The following is a 20042-nucleotide window of genomic DNA, read 5'->3' on the forward strand; positions in this document are numbered from 1 at the left end:
ATGAATGTATATTTATTGTGTCATACATTTAAATATATTACAGTATTTTAATGACTAAATCATGCTGAAAGTCTGTGAGGATAGTTGTTATTTTTGGCTCTGATAATTAAACGGGACACATTTAAATGTTTAGAACGCCCCCTTTTCATATTTGACCCTCCCATGTGATTTTGTAGCTTTGCATGAAAACATTGGCTTAAAACGTGGCTCGTGTAAATGAAAGGTACAGTCAGAGTTTAATTAAGCGTACAAAAATAAGCCTCTTGGTTTTTAATGGTGATTTAAGCAGTGATCTGTTTTATTACATCGCCTCACGTCTAAGTGAGTTAATTAAGCGTAATTAATTGTTGTTTTATCTTCACGTGAATTAGTTTTGACCCCGTTTCCATTTTCTTTTTCCAAACACAGACCCACAGTCAGCTTAAAGTGATGAATGAGGCTGATGTAAGCGCGGGAGATCTGGGACGAAATGCATCAATACCGACGGTCCGTTTTCCTATTGGACTTTTTTCAGCAGAATAAATACAAATAATCCAATAAATTTAAAAGCAAACATGATTAAACAAGAATAAAACCAAAATGCACCATTTAACAAGACTTTAAAAAGGCTACGTTTTAACTTCACACACACTAAAACAAACACTTAATTGTAAAAACACTTGTAAAAACACTGTAATTTACGGTAAATACTGCAGTGTTTATAGTGAAGTGATTGAATTGCTAAGGTAACACTACAAATACAGTAATATAAACAAGGAATAATACTGTATTTTTCTACAACTATAGGGTATAATATACTACAAAACACCACAGTTTACTCTAGTAAAAATTAAAGTATACTACATTATCACTAATTAACAAGAGAGTAGCCTAAATACTGTAGTATACTTTGCTTGATGGTTCAAAAACACTACTATAAATTACTCTGGTATTTTTCAATGCAGCATTAGATCATTTTCAGCATGACCTTATAGAAAACTATACAATACACCACATTTTACCGTAGTAAAAATTATTTTATTAAAGTAAACTACAGTATTTGTACGCTGTAGTGTCATTGATTAACAGTGTTGTAAGTACTACTGTGTTTCTACATGCATAAATACAGTATTTATTTGATTAACATACATAACAGACACACTATAAGATACTTTACTATAATATTTACTATAGTATTTGTTTTGTTTAGATTTTCATGCAAGAGTTTTTTTGCATGACCTTGTAGAAAAAGCTATACAATACACCACAGTTTACTGTAGTAAAGATTAAAGTATACTACATTATTGATTACTGTTGTTTATCAGTTCACTGTATGTTCTAGCACTAATTAACAAAGAGTAGGTTGCAAATACTACAGTTTCAAAAACACTGTACTTTTCTTTATGTGGGTTTTCATGCAACATAAATTTTTTTAAAGCATGATCTTGTGAAAAACTATACAATACAGGACAATTTACTGTAAAAACAACTAAAATATAGTATATAACAGTAGTCGATTACACTATAGTATTTACTGTAGTATTTTTCTTTCATGCAACATTAGATATGTTTTCTGCATGGCCTTGTGGATATAGTGAGTTTTAGATTTTACTACACTAATTGTATACAATACCCCATGATTTACTGTAGTGAAATTTAAAGTAAACAACATTCATTAAAGAATACTACAGTTTCAAAAACACTGCAGTATTTTTTAATGTGGGTTTTCATGCAACATAACATTTTTTTAAGCATGCCCTTGTGAAGAACTATACAATACTCGACAATTTACTGTAGTAATGCCTAAAGTATAGTATATAATGTACACTGCAGTATTAAATAACACTATAGTATTTCCTGCAGTATTTTTCTTTCATGCAACATTAGATGTGTTTTCTGCATGGCCTTGTGGATATAGTTACTTTTAGATTTTACCATACTAATTGTACACAATACACCATGATTTACTATAGTGAAATCTAAAGTTTACAGCAATTATAATAGAATACTACAGTTTCAAAAACACTGTACTTTTCTTTATGTGGGTTTTCATGCAACATAACATTTTTTTTCAGCATGACATTGTGAAAAACTATACATGACAATTTACTGTAGTAATGCCTAAAGTATAGTACATAATGTACACTGCAGTATTAAATAACACTATAGTATTTATTGCAGTATTTTTCTTTCATGCAACATTAGATGTGTTTTCAGCATGACTTGTGGATATAGTGAGTTTTAGATTTTACTACACTAATTGTACACAATACACCATGATTTACTGTAGTGAAATCTAAAGTTTACAGCATTCATTTAAAAATACTACAGTTTCAAAAACACTGTACTTTTCTTTATGTGGGTTTTCATGCAACATAAATTTTTTTAAAGCATGACCTTGTGAAAAACTACACAATACAGGACAATTTCAATTCAATTCAGCTTTATTTGTATAGCGCTTTTACAATGTAGATTGTGTCAAAGCAGCTTCACATAAATGGTCATAGTAACTGGAACAGTGTGGTTCAGTAACTGGAACAGTGTGGTTCAGGTTTTAGTGTTTAAGTTCAGTTCAGTTCAGTTTAGCTCAGTTCAGTGTGATTTTAGTTGTTTTTACAATTTACTGTAAAAACAACTAAAATATAGTATATAACAGTAGTTGATTACACTATAGTATTTACTGTAGTATTTTTCTTTCATGCAACATTAGATGTGTTTTCTGCATGGCCTTGTGGATATAGTGAGTTTTAGATTTTACTACACTAATTGTATACAATACACCATGATTTACTGTAGTGAAATTTAAAGTAAACAACATTCATTAAAGAATACTACAGTTTCAAAAACACTGTAGTTTTTTTTAATGTGTGTTTTCATGCAACATAACATTTTTTAAAGCATGATCTTGTGAAAAACTATACAATACAGGACAATTTACTGTAAAAACAACTAAAACATAGTATAACAGTATTAAATAACACTATAGTATTTCCTGCAGTATTTTTCTTTCATGCAACATTAGATGTGTTTTCTGCATGGCCTTGTGGATATAGTTAGTTTTAGATTTTACTACACTAATTGTATACAATACCCCATGATTTACTGTAGTGAAATTTAAAGTAAACAACATTCATTAAAGAATACTACAGTTTCAAAAACACTGCAGTATTTTTTAATGTGGGTTTTCATGCAACATAACATTTTTTTAAGCATGCCCTTGTGAAGAACTATACAATACTCGACAATTTACTGTAGTAATGCCTAAAGTATAGTATATAATGTACACTGCAGTATTAAATAACACTATAGTATTTCCTGCAGTATTTTTCTTTCATGCAACATGTGTTTTCAGCATGACTTGTGGATATAGTTACTTTTAGATTTTACCACACTAATTGTACACAATACACCATGATTTACTGTAGTGAAATCTAAAGTTTACAGCATTCATTAAAGAATACTACAGTTTCAAAAACACTGTATTTTTCTTTATGTGGGTTTTCATGCAACATAAATTTTTTAAAGCATGACCTTGTGAAAAACTACACAATACAGGACAATTTACTGTAAAAACAACTAAAATATAGTATATAACAGTAGTCGATTACACTATAGTATTTACTGTAGTATTTTTCTTTCATGCAACATTAGATGTGTTTTCTGCATGGCCTTGTGGATATAGTGAGTTTTAGATTTTACTACACTAATTGTATACATTACCCCATGATTTACTATAGTGAAATTTAAAGTAAACAACATTCATTTAAAAACACTACAGTTTCAAAAACACTGCAGTATTTTTCTTTATGTGGGTTTTCATGCAACATAACATTTTTTAAAGCATGACCTTGTGAAGAACTATACAATACAGGACAATTTACTGTAAAAACAACTAAAATATAGTATATAACAGTAGTCGATTACACTATAGTATTTACTGTAGTATTTTTCTTTCATGCAACATTAGATGTGTTTTCTGCATAGCCTTGTGGATATAGTTACTTTTAGATTTTACCACACTAATTGTACACAATACACCATGATTTACTGTAGTGAAATCTAAAGTTTACAGCAATTATAATAGAATACTACAGTTTCAAAAACACTGTACTTTTCTTTATGTGGGTTTTCATGCAACATAACATTTTTTTTCAGCATGACATTGTGAAAAACTATACATGACAATTACTGTAGTAAGGACTAAAGTATAGTATATAATGTACACTGCAGTATTTATTAACACTATAGTATTTACTGTAGTATTTTTTCATGTTGGTAACTATTATATGGTTCAAAAACACTAGTATTTATTGCAGTATTTTTCTTTCATGCAACATTAGATGTGTTTTCTGCATGGCCTTGTGGATATAGTGAGTTTTAGATTTTACTACACTAATTGTACACAATACACCATGATTTACTATAGTGAAATCTAAAGTTTACAGCAATTATAATAGAATACTACAGTTTCAAAAACACTGTACTTTTCTTTATGTGGGTTTTCATGCAACATAACATTTTTTTTCAGCATGACATTGTGAAAAACTATACATGACAATTTACTGTAGTAATGCCTAAAGTATAGTACATAATGTACACTGCAGTATTAAATAACACTATAGTATTTATTGCAGTATTTTTCTTTCATGCAACATTAGATGTGTTTTCAGCATGACTTGTGGATATAGTGAGTTTTAGATTTTACTACACTAATTGTACACAATACACCATGATTTACTGTAGTGAAATCTAAAGTTTACAGCATTCATTTAAAAATACTACAGTTTCAAAAACACTGTACTTTTCTTTATGTGGGTTTTCATGCAACATAAATTTTTTTAAAGCATGACCTTGTGAAAAACTACACAATACAGGACAATTTCAATTCAATTCAGCTTTATTTGTATAGCGCTTTTACAATGTAGATTGTGTCAAAGCAGCTTCACATAAATGGTCATAGTAACTGGAACAGTGTGGTTCAGTAACTGGAACAGTGTGGTTCAGGTTTTAGTGTTTAAGTTCAGTTCAGTTCAGTTTAGCTCAGTTCAGTGTGATTTTAGTTGTTTTTACAATTTACTGTAAAAACAACTAAAATATAGTATATAACAGTAGTTGATTACACTATAGTATTTACTGTAGTATTTTTGTTTCATGCAACATTAGATGTGTTTTCTGCATGGCCTTGTGGATATAGTGAGTTTTAGATTTTACTACACTAATTGTATACAATACCCCATGATTTACTATAGTGAAATTTGAAGTAAACAACATTCATTAAAGAATACTACAGTTTCAAAAACACTGAAGTATTTTTTAATGTGGGTTTTCATGCAACATAACATTTTTTAAAGCATGACCTTGTGAAGAACTATACAATACAGGACAATTTACTGTAAAAACAACTAAAACATAGTATAACAGTATTAAATAACACTATAGTATTTCCTGCAGTATTTTTCTTTCATGCAACATTAGATGTGTTTTCAGCATGGCCTTGTGGATATAGTGAGTTTTAGATTTTACTACACTAATTGTATACAATACCCCATGATTTACTATAGTAAAACCTAAAGTTTACAGCATTTATTAAAGAATACTACAGTTTTTATGCTGTTGTAACATTGATTAGCATACATTCTGTAATATACACATATCAGGCAGTGTAATATGGTTAAAAAACACGGTGGTATTTTTATTTATGTGGGTTTTCATGCAACATTAGATTTTTTTCAGCATGACCTTGTGAAAAACTTGTAACTTTTGTCATCCGCGTTGAGTTCAGTGTGAAGAAGCCCGACCCATGAGAGAGAGAGAGAGAGAGAGAGAGAGAGAGAGAGAGAGAGAGAGTTGAAAACAGATCACCCCGGGGTCTCACCGCAAACAGTCGCGCTCTCCAAAAACTCTTGTGCTGTTTTTATTTCCCAAAGTTCCCCGCTCGTCCGCGCGCTCCCCAACACATGATCCCGCCCAACACAACTTGACTCGCTCGTTCTCACTGATGGAGCCTAAAAGTTGGAGAAAGTGAACTTTCTGTGAATGATTCCCGCCGCAGATGTGCTGAATCCGTGCTGCTCTCCGCTCGTGTTTTGATGGATGTTCGCGGGACGCGCTTCTGTTTGCTGGAGCCAGAAAGTTTGCAGTGAAGAAAGAGTTTGATCGTGTTTGCGAGCTTTGGTTCACTCTTCACAGCTGGTAAGGCATTTCTACACACGCTTGGACGCGCATGTTTATATTTTAGCGGAGATCTGAGTGTGTTTTAGTTTTGACTCGTGATGTTTTAAGTTTATTGTTGAGGCGTGTGTTGTTTAAAAGTGCACCGTAGATGAGGAGAGACGAGATTTTCGACTCTTGTTTGACTCCTGACACTGGAATCCCAAACATTCTCCTGCAATTTGATCCATATGGGGGAAGATGCGATCAGAAGGTGCCAGGCACCAATCCTGAACACATCTACTCATCCAGGCGTGCTAGAAAGAGTCTGTGTGTGTGCTTTAGGTCGCTCGTTATATGCTTGTTCACATTTCATGCAAAAAATTGAATAAAAAATCTTGGGTTGTTTTAACCTGCATATAAATTAACTTTTACTTCACATTTTATTTTAGTATATATTTTTTTCGCTATTAATAAAACAGTTACTGAGACTTTTAGCTCGATAAACTACTAATTTGCTGTTTAATAATAATTAGCAAGGTTGTTGTTGGGATTAAGGGTGTAAAATAAGAAACTTTATAAGTACTAATAAACATACAATATCCTAATATACACATTTTTTTGCTATTAACAAACAATTAACTGAGACTTTTACCTCGATAAACTACTAATTTGCTGTTTAATTATAGTTAATATGGTGGTAGTTTGGATTAAGGATGTAGAATAAGAGACTTTATAAGTACTAATAAACAGAAAATATCTTAAGATACAGATTTATGCTATTAACAAACCATTAACTGAGACTTTTAGCTTACTAAACTACTAATTGGCCGTTTAATGATATAAATAAGGTATTAGGGATGTAGAATAAGAAACTTTGAGTACTAATAAACAGACAATATATACATGCATTGTAAAAATGCATGATTTTACACAATAGATTTTTGTTTAGTACAACATGAAAAAAATTAAGTTGACTTACTACTACAAATTTAAGTGGATTAAGCATAAAATAATTAAGTTGTTCCAAAAAAATCCTGAATAATTTTGTTTTTTCAGCTCATTTTAAAATAAATAGTTTGACAAATATCTTTTTTTTATGTAAGATGCCATTTTTTTCTATTAACAAACCACTAACTGAGACTTTTAGCTTAATAAACTACTAATTTGCTGTTTAATAATAATTATTTAGGTAGAAGTTAAGAATAGGTATTGGGGGTGTAGAATAATTAACTTTATACAGATATTTGCTATTAACAAATCGTTAACTTTTAGCTCAATAAACTATAAATTTGTTGTTTAATAATAATTATTAAGGTAGTTGGTAAGGATTAGATATTAGGAATGCAGAATAAGTAACTTTATAAGTACTAATAAACAGACAATATCTTAATATATTGTAAAAAAAAATGCATGGATCGATTTGTTAAGTACAACTTATACATTTTTGACCCAACCATAACCAACATTGGTTTAATATCCTTTTTTTTTTTATTTACAATCCACAATGTAAGAAATGAAATGATCAAAAAGTCATCACTAGATGTTTTAGATGTTGATTACAAATGCTGGATGTATAAACCCAATGCTGGGTTAAATATGGCCTTATTTTTACAAATTTAAGTGGATTGAACATAAAATAATTAAGTTGTTGCAAAAAAAAATCCTGAATAATTACGTTGTTTCAGTTCATTTTTAGATAAGTAGCTTGACAAACATTATTTTTTAAATGTGTAAGATGACAATTTTTTGTAAATAAACGACTAATTTGCTGTTTAATAATAATAATTAGTTAGGTAGAAGTTGAGGATAGGTGTTGGGGATGTAGAATAATAAACTATATACAGATTTTTTGCCATGAACAAACCAATAACTAAGACTTTTATTTCAATAAACTATTAATTTGTTATTTGATAATAATTAATAAGGTAGTAAGAGGGGATTAGGTATTAGGGATGTAGAATAAGCACTTTTATAAGGACTAATAAACAGAAAATATCTTAATATATTGTGAAAAAAATGCATAGATCGATTTGTTTATTACAACATGAAGGAATTAAGTTGCCTTATTTTTACACATTTAAGTGGATTAAACATAAAATAATTAAGTTGTTGCAAAAAATCCTGAATAATTGTGTTGATTCAGCTCATTTTTAAATAAGCAGTTTGACAGATCTTTTTTTTTGAGTGTAAGATGACATTTAATTTCTATTAACATACCATTAACTGAGACTTTTAGCTTAATAAACTACTAATTTGCTGTTTAATAATCTGTCTAATAATAATAATGATTTCGGTAGAAGTTGAGGATAGGTATTGGGGATGTAGAATAATAAACTTTACGCAGATTTTTGCTTTTAACAAACCATTAATTAAGGCTTTTAGCATAATAGATGATTAACTTGTTGTTTAATGATATTTAGTAAGGTAGTAAGAGGGCATTATGTATTAGGATTTAGAATAAGTAACTTTATAAGTATTAATAAGCAGAAAATATCTTAATATACTGTATAAAAAAGCATGGATCGATTTATTAGGTACAACATGAAGGAATTAAGTTGCCTTAATTTTGCAAATTTAAGTGGATTAAACATAATTAAGTTGTAAAAAAACTGATTAATTGTGTTGAACATCTTTTTCTTTTTATGTGATACAATTTGGCTATTAAAAAACAATTATCTGAGACTTTTAGCTTAATAAACGACTTATTTGTTGCTTAATAATAATTATTTAGGTAGTAATCGAGGAGAGGTATTAGGGATGTAGAATAGGAAGTGTTATAAGCACTAATAAACAGAAGATATCATAATAAAAAATGATTTGTATCGGCACAACATAATGGAATTAAGTTAACTTATTAGTTTTTACAAATTTAAGTAGATTGAACCTAAAACGATTAAGTTGTCCCTCAAAGAAAATGAAGAATTGAGCTGTTTATATTGAACAAACCTCAAACGTGGTTTTAAGCAGGTAATAAACCACGAGTTAATAGTGTGAATTGGTACTTAAATTAAAGTGTTTCCTAATTTTTTTTCTAAATGACGTTTAAGTGGCACCTTTTAACCCAATGGTTGGGTTTTTGACCCAACATTGTGCGCAACAACCCAGCTTTTTAAAATAGTAAATGCACTTTAATAAAAAAAAAGTTGTGAAGCAATGCATGTGTAGGTTTTCACGCAAAGTAAATAGCATAACGAGCTGTACATTGCAAGTCAGAAGACTAATGAATGCAGACAGAAGTTCACAAGCTGTTGAGAGTTGAAAGACCTGATGTTTGCTCTTCAGACACTCTTTTCTCTCTCTGTTTACTGTTTGCTTTTTCCTCCTGAAATACTTACAATCAATTTCTGTGATCTGCCTGGGCCGTTACGCCGCTTGTGATGTGCGAGAATACACTGGAGAGGAGAAGAGAGAGAGGGAAAAAATAGGAAAAAGCAGAGATATAGCAGACAAGGAGCTCAAGATTTCCAAAAAAAACTCTAATTGGCCCATTTAAATCCTGGAGGAAAAAAAAAGCAGCATTTCGGAGGGAGTGAGTTCACATCCATTAGCATGAGAAAACAGTTTTAGTGCGTTTGCCATTGTGCGCAATGAGGAGTTCTAGCAGTCAGAATAAAGGATGTGAAAAAACCACGGGCCCATTCAGGATCATTCAGGATCCGTCCGAGCTGACGGTCACCGGGGCCCTGGGGCCGCAGGGGTCTCTTTCATCTCCCCCGGAGCCTTTTTTTCACACGTCCCGCTCTCTCAGTGTCCGTCAGCCCTTTTCTTATCCTCCTCATTGGATGGAGAGTTTAATGAAGCGAACGCTGAGCTGAAAATACCGCAGGGCCTGAATGGAAACTGAGTAAAACTCCCCGCCGAGGCGATTCAGAAGTTAAGACAAGAGTCCGCTTTCACGCAAATCCACCAATTAACCAGGTGAACAAACCCTCGAACAATCGCTGCGAGCCGGTGGCAGCAGATGTCTGGAACGCTGCGCAGGAATTTCAGGAGCGTTTCCACATTTTGCACAGGGCTTCATCTTAATGCTGGAGTCTAAAATCAGTGCCGGTGTGTATTATTTACCCTAATGTAGGTCAAATATGGACCAGTCCAATAATGGGTTAATTAAAAAAGTCACTTTAGATTACATTTTGAACACAACCAAATTGATTTAATACAACTCAGTTAATTAATTAATTTATTTATTTATTTTAAACACTCCACGATGCATTAAAAGAAATGATCAAAACTGGCATCAGAACATGTTTATGTTATTAGAATTGGGTAAAATATGGACAAATCCAAATTTGTTTAATTTATTAAAAGTCCTTTTTAGAATACATTTTTGACCCAACCATATTTAATAATAATAAAAAAAACTTAAATTTTGTTTTTATTTAATTATTATTATTTTTTTTTTACAATCCACAATGTTAGAAATGAAATGATCAAAAAGTCATCAGTAGATGTTGTTTACATGTTGATTACAAATGCTGGATGTATAAACCCAACGCTGGGTTAAATATGGACAACCCTGTGATGAGATCAACAATTTAAATCACATTTTTAACCCAACATAATTTAACCAGCATTGATTTCTTACATTTTTTATACAATTCACACTGTAAACATGAATTTATTTTGATTAAGTTTTTAGATTTTTTATTTATTTTTTTCAACACCTGGATGAATTTACCCAATACTGGGTCAAACATGGACAATTCCAGTCATGGGTTATTTTTTTTTAAATCACTTTAGATTACATTTGAACACAAACATATTTAACCAGCATTGGTTTAAGACAACTCAACTTTTAAAAATGCTGGATATATAACCCCAATGCTGAGTCAAATATGGACAACCCCAGTGATGAGATGAGTTAATTTAAAATGCAATTTAACCCAAACAAATTTAACCAGCACTGCTTTATTACAATTTATTTATTTTTTACAATCCACACTGTAAACATGGAGATGATCAAAAAGACATCAGAACGTGTTTTAAATGCTGTTAGACTTTAAATTCTGGATGTATTTACCCAATGCTGAGTCAAATATGGACAACCCCAGTGATGAGATGATTCATTTTAAATGACATTTTTAACTCAACCAAATTTAACCAGCATTGCTTTAATATAACTCAACTATTTAAAATGCTGGATATATAACCCTATTGCTGGGTCAAACATGGACAACCCAAGCGAAGAGATGATCAATTTTAAATGACATTTTTAACATAACCATATTTAATCAACGTTGGTTTAATAAAACACACCTTAACTCAACGTTGGGTCAAATATGGACAAACTAATGATGCTTTTAATGATTTTAATCACTTTAGATTACATTTTAAACACAACCATATTTATCCCAGCGTTGGTTTAATACGACTCAACTTTATTCTTTTTTATTCACACTGTAAAAAATTAAATGCACAAAACATGTCTTAGATGTTGTTAGACTTTTACCAATGCTGGGATGTATTAACCCAATGCTGGGTCAAATATGGACTAATCCAGTGATGGGTTGATTAAAAAACTTTAGATTACATTTTAAACAGAACCACATTTAACCCTGCATTGGTTTGAAAACAACACCACTTTTTAAAATGCTGGAAATATAATTCCAATGTTGGGTTAAATGTGGACAACCCAAGTGAAGAGATGAATCATTTTAAATGACATTTTTAACCCAACCAAATTTGACAAGCATTGGTTTAATACAACTGAACTTCTTCACAATCCACACTGTAGACAAGGAAATGATCAAAGAGTCTTCAGAACATGTTTCAGATGTTGTTAGACTTTTACAAATACTGGATGTATTAACCCAATCCTGGGTCAAATATGGACAAATGCAATGATGGGTTAATTTTTAAAAAAATATTATTTTAGAATACATTTTAACCAACAATATTTAACCAGCATTGGCTTAATCAAACCTTTGGAATTTATTTTATTTTATTTTTTTACGATCCGCAGTGCAGACAGTGACATGATCAACAAGCCAACTTTAACCCCAGCGATGAGATGAACAATGTTAAATTACATTTAACCCTACTAAATTTATTTGGTTTAATACAACTCAACATTTTGTTGAAAATGAAATGATCAAAAAGAAAATACATTTTAAAATAAAATTAATTATATGAGAATTTAATTATTTAATTGTAACCCTATTTGACCCAGTGTTGGGTTAATATACAACCATCATTTTTTAGAGCACACAATACAAAAATGAAATGATCAAAAAGTCATCAGAACATATATATTTTTTAGATGTTTTTAAACTTTTAAAAATGCTGGATTGTATTAACCCAATGCTGCGTCAAATATGGACAACACCAGTGATGAGAGGATTCATTTTAAATTCCATTTTTACTCCAACCAAATTTTTCCAGCATTACTTTAATACAACTCAACTTTTTTTTTAATCAACACTGTAAAAAGGAAATGATCAAAGATCCATCAAACCATGTTTTAGGTGTTGTTAGACTTTTACAAATGCTGGATGTATTAACCCAATGCTGGGTCAAATATGGACAAACCCCAGTGATGAGATGATTCATTTTAAATGACATTTTTAACCCAACCATATTTAACCAGCACTGGTTAAATACAACCCAACATTTTGTTCTACAATCCACACTGTAAACAATGAAATGGTCTAAATGTCATCAGAACGTGCTTCAGATGGTGTTAGTGTTGCCAGATTGGGCGGTTTTGAATATGATGTGCGGGTAAAAATATGGCACTGGCGTGTTGACAATTTCAGCAGTTTTGAAAACTAAATTTTACATGCAACTTATTTAACAAAACATACAAGTGTGCTCACACTCCATTCAGTTAGTAGTGACCAGTGCATATTGCAAACAGCGTGGACTCCCCCGTAACAGGAGGTGAAGGAAAGGCTGTATCAACCTGATTCCTCTTCGTGTGCAGTTAAACTCACAGCAGTTTGTCATGACCCTTTTATCGATCATTTTTTGCGCTATTGACAGCAGTAACCACCATAGAAGTGTTTTCTGATTGACGAGCAGCACATTATGTTCAAAACAAATTAAAACATCTAATAGGACCAATTTATCCCCCATTCGCCATTAGGTAGTGTAATCTGCTAAGCGCAGTGTGTGGGTGAGAGGGGGCAGTGTTTCGATGTGATCCCGTTATGCTGTGCTTCTGTGACTGCTGGTGTTGGTTGCTGTATGGTTACAAAATTATGACAGTTAAAGTAACTTTAACTGTCATATTTTCGATTGTTTAATTTCGATTTAAATACATTAAAATTAAATAAATATTAATCTAATATCTATGTGCATTTTTTTGCGGGATTTGGACAGCTTTTGGACTGGGAAAGTCAACCATATCTGGCAACACTGGATGTTGTTAGACTATTTTGCAAAGGTTGGATGTATTGACCCAATGTTCGGTCAAATATGGACAAATCCAATGATGGGTCAATAACAAGAAATCATTAAATCATTCATATTAGACCAGCATCAGTTTAATACAGCTCAACTTTTATTATTATAATTATTTTACAATCCACAATGTAAAACATAAACTGATCAAAAAACCATCAGAACCAGTTTAAGATGTCATTAGACTTAAAAAATGCTGGATGTATTAACTCAATGTTGGGTAAAATATGGACAACCCCAATGATGGGATGATTGATTTTAAATTAGATTTTTAAACAAACCATATTTAACTCACAGTTGGGTAAATATTCAACCCCAGCTTTTTTTTTTTAAATGCATGCTGTTGTTTTTACCCAGTATGTATTGGGTCATTATGTACAAACCCAACCGTTGTGTGAAAATGCTTATAGTTAATCAGGTTTAACTTTATTTTTAAAGTTAGCTTACAGTGTTCACTCTAAATATGTTGGGTTGTTTTAAGTCAATATTGGGTCAAATATGGACAGTTTCAGTGATGGGTTAATTTTTTAAAATCATTTTAAGTAAAGTTAACCCAGAATTATTTTAATACAACTCAAACTCAAAAAGCCATCAGAACTTATTTTAGTTATCGTTAAACTTTTAAAAGTGCCGGATGTCTTAATTCAATGTTGGGTCAAATATAGACAACCTCAATGATGAGATGATTTATTTTAAATTAGATTTTTAAATCATCCGTATTTCCGTATCTCACAGTTGGGTAAATATTCAACCCCAGCATTTAAAAAAAAAAAAAAATACAAAAAAATGCATGCTGTTGTTTTTACCCAGTATGTATTGGGTCATTATGTACAAACACAACCGTTGTGTGAAAATGCTTATAGTTAATCAGGTTTCAACTTGATTTTTTAAGTTAGCTTACAGTGTACACTCTAAATATGTTGGGTTGTTTTAAGTCAATATTGGGTCAAATATGGACAATTTCAGTGATGGGTTAATTTTTTAAAATCATTTTAAGCAGAATTAACCCAGTGTTACTTTAACACAACTCAAACTCAAGCCATCAGAACTTATTTTTGGTATTGTTAAACTTTTAAAAGTGCTAAATTAGATTTTTAAATTATCCGTATTTAACTCACAGTTGGGTAAATATTCAACCCCAGCATTTAAAAAAAATGCAAACTGTTGTTTTTACCCAGTATGTAGTGGGTCATTATGTACAAACCCAACAGTAATGTAAAATGTTAATAGTTAATCAGGTTTAACTTTATATTTAAAGTTAGCTTACAGTGTTCACTCTAAAAAATGCTGAGTTGTTTTAACCCAAATGTTGGGTCAAATATGGACAAATCCGCTGATGGGCTAATTTTTAAAAATCATTTTAAATAAATCAAAAATTAACCCAGTGTTACTTTAACAGCTCAAACTCAAAAAGCCATCAGAACTTATTTTAGACATTGTTAAACTTTTATAAGTGCTGGATGTCTTAAACCAGTGTTGGGTCAAATATAGACAACCCCAATAATGAGATGATTGATTTTAAATTAGATTTCTTAATCATCAGTATTTATCTCACAGTTTTGTAAATATTCAACCCCAGCATTTTTTTTTAATTTTCACTGTTGTTTTTACCCAGTATGTATTGGGTCATTATGTACAAACCCAACCGTTGTGTTAATGTTTATAGTTAATCAGGTTTCAACTTGATTTTTTAAGTTAGCTTACAGTGTTCACTCTAAAAATGCTGGGTTGTTTTAAGTCAATATTGGGTCAAATATGGACAATTTCAGTGATGGGTTAATTTTTTTAAATCATTTTAAGTAGAATTAACCCAGTGTTACTTTAACACAACTCAAACTCAAAAAGCCATCAGAACTTATTTTTGGTATTGTAAAACTTTTAAAAAATGCTGGTTGTATTAACCCAATGTTGGGTCAAATATGGCCAACCCCAATGTTGGGGTAATTTATTTTAAATGACATTTTTTTACTCAACCCAGTTTTGAATTAATATACAACCTCAGATGTTGTTAAAAGAATTCTGGGTTGTGTCATCTTAATACTGGGTCAATTATGTACAAACCCAACCGTTGTGTTCAAATGCTTATAGTTAATCAGGTTTCAACTTTATTTTTTAAAGTTAGCTTACAGTGTACACTCTAAAAATGCTGGGTTGTTTTAAGTCAATATTGGGTCAAATATGGACAGTTTCAATGATGGGTTAATTTTTAAAAATGATTTTAAGTACAAATAAATCTAGAAAATATGGACAAATATGGTCAAATATGGACAACCCCAATTTTAAATATTTTAAATTACATTTTTTTTAACCCAACGATATTTGACCCAGTTTTGGATCAACTCTAGGAAATGCTGGGTTGTGTCACGCAAATACTGGGTCAATTATGTACAAACTCACCTGTTATCTTATAATGTTTATATGTCATTAATCAGGCTAATTCACTTTATTTTGAATGTCAGTTTAATTGATGCAAGTTTAAATGACTTGTACTGTTAATTTGATTCATCTTTAAAAAATTAAGGAATCAATTTACAGTGTACACTCTAAAAATGCTGGGTTGTTTTAACCCAATGCTGGGTCAAATATGGACAAACTCAACCATTTGCTTAAAACAACGCTGGGTTTGTCCATATTGATGCAATGTTGGGTCAAATATGGATCACCCCAATGTTGGGTTGTTATTTTAACCCAATGTGTGCATTTCAAGAGTGTATACTTGAACTGTGTTTGAGAGAGTGAGAATAGTGTGGGTCCTGCAGGTGTCTTAAGACACCAGGAGACTCTTTGTATCCCACTGATGTGTTCGTCTTGTCAAGAAAGCAGCTATGTTTTACAGTGTACACACTAAAATGCTGGGTTGTTTTAACCTAATGCTTGGTCAAATATGGTTAAACTCCATAACCATTTGCTTTGAAATAATGTATTGATGCAATGTTGGATCAAAAACCGATTACCCCAGTATTGGGTCGTTTTTTTTAACCCAATGTGTGGTCAAATCTCCAGAGTGTATATTTGAGTTGTAAAAGTGTTTGAGAGAGTGAGAATAGTGTGGGTCCTGCAGGGCTTTTCCTCAGGATTGTCTTAAGACAGCAGGAGACTCTTTTCTTCCCTCTGGTGTTTGTCTTGCTAAGACTCTTCAGCACAATAGTGTTCCTCACAGGAGTATATAAGGTCAGTCCGCTGCCAATAGGTCAAGAAATCCCAGGGAAGTCGAGCCGCTCTGAAGTCCCGCTATTGTGGGCCGTGAATGGAGTCGCTGACCCCTGAGAGCCGCTGTTGTTTTATAGTGAGCCGCGGATGGACAAAAGAGACCGCTGGAGTTTTATTATCTTCTGATTGTTGTATAAACTTCTGCGTGTGGACTGAAGGTTGTTTGCTGATGATTTGCAGCCTGTATTGGTTTATAAAGGCCTTGTTGAGCTGTTAGTGTGCTTCTGTTCATTGAATCAGTCACTTAATGTGCCTTTAATGAACGTCAATGTCTTTAGCCAATCAGATCATTGGAATCTGCATAACCAATTACAGACATGCTATGAAGATCTGGTTTAGGAGTTGATATTGGGATTTGGGGATTGATTGATTGATTGTTTGATTCATTGGCTGAACTATGTAAATGACCAGATATTTATAGGTTTATCAGGCTGAATGGAAATGCAGTTTTGAGTGTTTTTTTTTTGTGTGTTTCTGTGGAGTTTTGAGAATTTTTGTGTGTGTTTTGTGTAGTTTTGAATGTTTTGTGTGTGTTTCTATGGAGTTTTTAATGTTTTGTGTGTGTTTCTGTGTTGTTTTGAATGTTTTTGTTGAGTTTTGAGAGTGGTGTGTGCGTTTCTGTCTAGTTTTTAGTGTTTTGTGTGTCTTTCTGTTGAGTTTTGAGAGTTTTGTGAGTGTTTTATGTAAACTTGAGTGTTTTGTGTGCCTTTCTGTGGAGTTTTAAGAGTTTTGTTTGTGTTTCTGTGTAGTTTTGTGTTTATGTGGTGTTTTAAGTGTTTTTGTGGAGTTTTGAGAGTTTACGTGTGTGTTTCTGTGTAGTTTTGAGAGTTTATGTGTGTGTTTCTGCATGTTTTGAGAGTTTATGTGTGTGTTTCTGTGTAATTTTGAGTGTTTTGTGTATGTGTGTGCAATTTTGTATGGCTTTTTGTTTATTTCTGTGTTTTTTGTGTAGTTTTGAGTTTTGTGCGTGTTTTTGTGTGTTCTTTTTTGTGTTTTGTGTGTGTTTCTTTGTAGTTTTGAGTGTTTTTGTTTAGTTTTGAGAGTTTTTGTCTGTGTTTCTGTAGTTTTGAATGTTTTGTGTGTGTTTTTTGTGGAGTTTTGAGAGTTTTTGTGTAGTTTTGAGAGTTTATGTGTAATTTTGAGTGTTTTGTGTGTGTGTGTGCAATTTTTATGGCTTTTTGTTTGTTTCTGTGTTTTTTGTGTAGTTTTGAGTTTTGTGCGTGTTTTTGTGTGATTCTTTTTTGTGTTTCTTTGTAGTTTTGAGTGTTTTTGTGGGTAGTTTTGAGAGTTTTTTCTGTGTTTCTGTAGTTTTGAATGTTTTGTGTGTGTTTTTTGTGGAGTTTTGAGTGTTTTTGTGGAGTTTTGAGAGTTTTTGTCTGTGTTTCTGTAGTTTTGAATGTTTTGTGTGTGTTTTTTGTGGAGTTTTGAGAGTTTTTGTGGAGTTTTGAGAGTTTCTGTGGAGTTTTGAGAGTTTATGTGTGTGTTTCTGTGTAGTTTTGAGAGTTTGTGTAGTTTTGAGAGTTTATGTGTGTGTTTCTGCATGTTTTGAGAGTTTATGTGTGTGTTTCTGTGTAATTTTGAGTGTTTTGTGTATGTGTGTGCAATTTTTATGGCTTTTTGTTTGTTTCTGTGTTTTTTGTGTAGTTTTGAGTTTTGTGCGTGTTTTTGTGTGATTCTTTTTTTGTGTTTTGTGTGTTTCTTTGTAGTTTTGAGTGTTTTTGTGGAGTTTTGAGAGTTTTTGTCTGTGTTTCTGTAGAGTTTTGAATGTTTTGTGTGTGTTTTTTGTGGAGTTTTGAGAGTTTATGCGTAGTTGAGAGTTTATGTGTGTGTTTCTGTGTAGTTTTGAGAGTTTGTGTAGTTTTGAGAGTTTATGTGTGTGTTTCTGTGTAATTTTGAGTGTTTTGTGTGTGTGTGTGTGCCATTTTTATGGCTTTTTGTTTGTTTCTGTGTTTTTTGTGTAGTTTTGAGTTTTGTGCGTGTTTTTGTGTGATTTTTTTGTTGTGTTTTGTGTGTTTCTTTGTAGTTTTGAGTGTTTTTGTGGAGTTTTGAGAGTTTTTGTCTGTTTCTGTAGAGTTTTGAATGTTTTGTGTGTGTTTTTTGTGGAGTTTTGAGAGTTTATGCGTAGTTGAGAGTTTATGTCTGTGTTTCTGTGTAGTTTTGAGAGTTTGTGTGTGTTTCTGTGAAGTTTTGAGAGTTTGTGTAGTTTTGAGAGTTTATGTGTGTGTTTCTGCATGTTTTGAGAGTTTCTGTGTAATTTTGAGTGTTTTGTGTATGTGTGTGCAACTTTTATGGCTTTTTGTTTGTTTCTGTGTTTTTTGTGTAGTTTTGAGTTTTGTGCGTGTTTTTGTGTGATTCTTTGTTTGTGTTTTGTGTGTGTTTCTTTGTAGTTTTGAGAGTTTTTGTGTAGTTTTGAGAGTTTATGTCTGTGTTTCTGTGTAGTTTTGAGTTTATATGTGTGTTTCTGTGTAGTTTTGAGAGTTTCTGTGGAGTTTTGAGAGTTTCTGTGTAGTTTTGAGAGTTTTTGTGTGTTCTGTGGAGTTTTGAGAGTTTCTGTGGAGTTTTAAGAGTTTATGTGTGTGTTTTTGTGGAGTTTTCAGTGTTTGTGTGTGTGTTTCTGTGTAGTTTTGAGAGTTTATGTGTGAATTTCTGTGTAGTTTTGAGAGTTTGTGTGTGTGTTTCTGTGTAGTTTTGAGAGTTTCTGTGGAGTTTTGAGAGTTTATATGTGTGTTTTTGTGGAGTTTTTGAGAGTTTCTGTGTAGTTTTGAGAGTTTCTGTGAAGTTTTAAGAGTTTGTGTGTGTGTTTCTGTGGAGTTTTGAGAGTTTCTGTGTAGTTTTGAGAGTTTATATGTGTGTTTCTGTGGAGTTTTGAGAGTTTCTGTGTAGTTTTGAGAGTTTATACGTGTGTTTTTGTGGAGTTTTTGAGAGTTTCTGTGTAGTTTTGAGAGTTTCTGTGGAGTTTTGAGAGTTTCTGTGGAGTTTTGAGAGTTTATATGTGTGTTTTTGTGGAGTTTTTGAGAGTTTATGTGTAGTTTTGAGAGTTTATATGTGTGTTTCTGTGGAGTTTTTGAGAGTTTCTGTGTAGTTTTGAGAGTTTCTGTGGAGTTTTAAGAGTTTGTGTGTGTGTTTCTGTGGAGTTTTGAGAGTTTCTGTGTAGTTTTGAGAGTTTATATGTGTGTTTTTGTGGAGTTTTTAAGAGTTTCTGTGGAGTTTTGAGAGTTTATATGTGTGTTTTTGTGGAGTTTTTAAGAGTTTCTGTGGAGTTTTGAGAGTTTCTGTGGAGTTTTGAGAGTTTATATGTG

General features: G+C 31.9%; 2 protein-coding genes across 4 annotated transcripts in view; both read left to right on the plus strand.

The window, feature by feature from the left end:
• Window positions 1–20042, plus strand: part of traf3ip2b (TRAF3 interacting protein 2b) — an 872991-nt gene that overhangs the window by 535987 nt on the left and 316962 nt on the right. The gene's annotated exons all lie outside the window — the stretch shown is intronic.
• The window catches only part of gli2b (GLI family zinc finger 2b), a 164352-nt gene continuing 150144 nt past the window's right edge, over window positions 5835–20042 (plus strand). The window contains exon 1 of one of the 2 annotated variants that reach the window (XM_087272358.1): window positions 5835–6198. The gene's annotated coding sequence lies outside the window, so the exon portion shown is untranslated. 2 annotated transcript variants of the gene reach the window in all.

The sequence above is a fragment of the Danio rerio genome, chromosome 11 (assembly GCF_052040795.2).
Source record: "Danio rerio strain M-AB ecotype USA chromosome 11, GRCz13ab, whole genome shotgun sequence".
In the NCBI taxonomy this organism is placed as follows: Eukaryota; Metazoa; Chordata; class Actinopteri; order Cypriniformes; family Danionidae; genus Danio; species Danio rerio.